The sequence below is a fragment of the Pteropus alecto genome, unplaced genomic scaffold (genome assembly GCF_000325575.1).
Source record: "Pteropus alecto unplaced genomic scaffold, ASM32557v1 scaffold135, whole genome shotgun sequence".
Classification (NCBI taxonomy): domain Eukaryota; kingdom Metazoa; phylum Chordata; class Mammalia; order Chiroptera; family Pteropodidae; genus Pteropus; species Pteropus alecto.
The window spans coordinates 4,291,333-4,295,051 of NW_006438076.1; positions in this window are offsets into that span (position 1 = coordinate 4,291,333).

Here is a 3,719-nt window from a genome sequence, read left to right on the forward strand (position 1 = left end):
CTTTTTGTGACGGAGTGTGGCCGTGCTGGCAGTGGGACGGTGCTCTGACTTACAGAGCAGGATACCTTCACTTTCTTCTTCTCTCTGCACCCCACCAACCAATGTCATTATTTTTTGTCAGAGTGTACCAAAGATAATTGGACATTTCATTTTGTATTTCTTTAAAAAAAAAAAAAGAAAAATGACTAGGATATTCCTTCTGACCCTAAGTATATTAATGTATAAGAGATTTTCATTCCTCATCTTTACACTCAGCAATCAGGGGCAGCTCTCTCAAGGAGTAAAGTGGAAAACTGATGTCATCCAGCTGCATATAAAAAGGGAAAAGATCCAACAGAAAGCACCCCAAAAAGCTTTTAAGTGATCCATTGGATAGGCAATCGTGAGGTCCATTAAGAAGGTAACTATTACATTTAGATCTTTCAGAGATTTCTGTGGGTCAGCTAGCCCTCCACTTAGAGGTTAGTACTCTTGGCTAAGAATCAGCTTACTAGTAGGGTAGTCAGGGATCACTTTGGTATCATAGTGAAGACTTGTTAGATTGGTTATTTATCTTCAGTGATTCTCTAACATCTCTCAGGTGCTCTACTTTAAACAGACTGCAAATCCAGGTGAGAGCTATAATTCTCCCCATTTTTCTATACTATTGAAGATAAAATTGCATATTGATTAAAAATATATATATAGATATTATATCTATATATATATATTTTTCCCCGCTACCTGAAATGTTCTCAGATCAGTCGTTTTCTCATTCTGATACTACTTGATTGGTTGATGCTTATGTTTCTAATGGCTAGAGAGCTTATAATTGTTGGGATGATTTTTATTAATGTCATTTGAGTCTACTAGGTTTATGGAGTTGGCTGTTTTCTAATGTGAGCTGCTAAAAATGGGTGCCCATCAGGGAAAGTATGAATATTGTAGAATGTTTGAGTGTAGCCCCTCTTCTCCCTGGGCAGTCTGCAGGTTATGGGCCTTAGGAAATTCTCATGCATTTGCTCTTCTTTGGAACTTGGAATTACAGTCCTACAGGCTGAGGCTCCACTGACCATTTGGTAGCAATAATCTCACAGTATTCAGTGCTAAGTGCTGCAGAAAAAAAGCATTATTACCAGGAGTACTGCACAGCATCCCTAAAACTTTGCTACTGACCAACCCCAAAACTAATGTTAAGGCTTTGTGCATTTTTTTTTTCTCGTTCCTACTTGCCATTGCTGTTAGGTACTTAGCTGGAGCAGAGCATTTTGTGAACATTTAGTGAGATGTTTTACATTTACTTCACATTACTGAGAATGGGGCACTGTCAGACCACTGTGAGCAGCATGGGGAAGATGGCAAAGACTGATCCAGTCCATGATTTCACCGCTGGGCTTGGGATGGGCGATTTGGGAGGGCACGAGGACAAAGCTGAGCATTGGGAAATGGAGACTTGGAGAGAAAGTAGTTTGCTGATACTGACTATCCAGTCTCTTTGGTGAGAACATTCCAGAAAAGAGGACAGCAGGGTGTCAGATGAGCGTGGCTAAAAACAAAACGTAAGCTATTAAGACCTTAACAAAGCCTTATAACTGATGTAAGGGGGAAGGAGACACTATATTCAAACATAAGAAAGCATTAGAAAATACTTTACAGAAATAAGATGGGGTATGATTGGGAGAAACGCTAGTGACCTGCAAGTCTCTTAACATAAGGAACTATGAACTTAGCTCTTGCACACACCATGGTTATGCAGGCAGTTCCTAGGTCACTCACAGGTCATCTGTGCCGATGTTCTTATTTTACACAAGAGTGGAGAGCAATGTTCACCCTGAAATGCATCTTGGCAAAAACAAAGTAATGAGGCTGCTGTGCAAACTTCTATCACTGCCTTGGGGTCAGAAGAAATGGTAGGAATAGGAGACAGGGTCGAAGTTCTTTGATTAGGGTGAAGGCAGTGAGAGAGTCCTAAAGGGACTGGCCCTGTGTCACACGGAAACTTTTACTGCCTACAAATCTTGAGTTGCAGCTTCACCTTCCAATTTTGCAAATTATTTGGGATCCAAATTCTGAAGGAAAAGTTAGCTACAGAAAATGAATGTTGAAGCTATACCTTATGAAGCACTTAACAAGGATGGGTACAGCCTGTGTAATTAGATGCTTTGGTATTCCTGGGATGTACGACCGAGAGGTTGTATTGCGTTTCTGGGAAGGAGATACTTACTAGGGATGACTTAACCCTGGTATAGAAACAAAGGAGGGATGTTTACAAGTGAGCGGTCTACAATGCAGGCTAAAGTCAAGAAAAATTTGAGTGTGGTAGAATGGAAAAACCAAACCAATAGCCTCTCCCCCCCTTCGACCCTCCCCACACGCACACACAATGTACTTGACAGTTCCAAGTTCATAGGTACCTGCATTAGGGTGTGAGACTGGCAGTTATCTATTACTGTTGCCTTTGCTGTCACTGAGCTGCCACGTTTTAGATTTTAGGGTTTGCACTGGAAGTGTAGCGTTTGCATGGCATTTCTCAAAGCCACTGCCTGGCAGGTATCTGAAGAACAGCCAGGCAAGTCACACTAGGAAGCAGCAGCTGGAAGGGTCTGTAGTGCAGTGCAAGCATAAGGTACACATTCAGTGTTAGAGCAGAACTGTTTGCAGTAAATGAATCCAGCAGGCCTAACTGCTTTTCTTCCTAGTCAACTGCCACCCAGAGCAGACAGCGCCAGGAATTCGTGGTTATGCTCTCTGCCGGCCGTAGCCTTTGCGCGGAGGTTGAGCTCTGCCTGGATGTTTGAAGCATCCTTGTTTTGGCTGTTGGACGGAGAAGCAGGAACAGGTGCGTGCGCGTCTGTCAGGGGGCCTCGGCCGCCAGGGGGCGCAGATGGCGGGGGAGGGGCGGTTAAATTAAATTCGCGCGAATGAGATCTAGTCCTGGGAATTAGGATCAGAGCTGGCCCAAGGAGGGGTGGGAAGCCGTGAAGACACGGGGGATAAAGCCATGGAAGGGCTCTGTCCAGTCTCCCTCCAGCCTCCTCCTTCCCAGGCAAGCATAAGGCCCATGGGTCGGTGTTTGCAGAGGCGAACAGCTGGGAATCCGGCTCGTGTTGCCTCAGGTTTCCTCTCTACTCCAGGGGCGTCCTCATGCCAACCTTTCCCCAGCTGGGGGAACGAGGCAAAAGACCCAGTCGGGATTGGGTATAGGGCGTTCCCGAGCACCTGCTGCGAACCCTCCCCCTCGCTGGCCACAGGCAAAGATGGCTCGGCGTCCCCACGTCAATAGTCCTTTGCTGGCTTCCTGTGGGGCGGCCTCGGGTCGCGGGGGCGCGGCAGAGGCGAGGGCAGGGGCATGGTGGGGCGTAACCTACCCCTGACCCGCAGCTCAGCGCAGCTCCCGCGGCCCCAGCCACGCCCCCCACCCCTATCCCTTGCCCAGGAAATCGGTCCTTTCGGGCACCGGATCGCTGTCTGCACACCCGGCCCTCTGGCCCCTTCCCCGCCGACCCCCCACACTGCAGAGCCGGAACGGCTGGGGAAAACGCGGCTCCCCTCTTCCTCCTTCAGGAAGGCCGCCGGAGTTAGGCTCGGAGCCAGTTAGTTGGGCCAAAGCCCGGCTGTTTACGGTGTGCGGGTGGTCCCTGGAAAATGGGGCATCCCCAAACCTCCCTCCCTTCCGTTTTCCTCCGACCCACCCAGAGGAGGGAGAGGTTGTGGCTGCACTGTGACCGTCAGGACCCTTC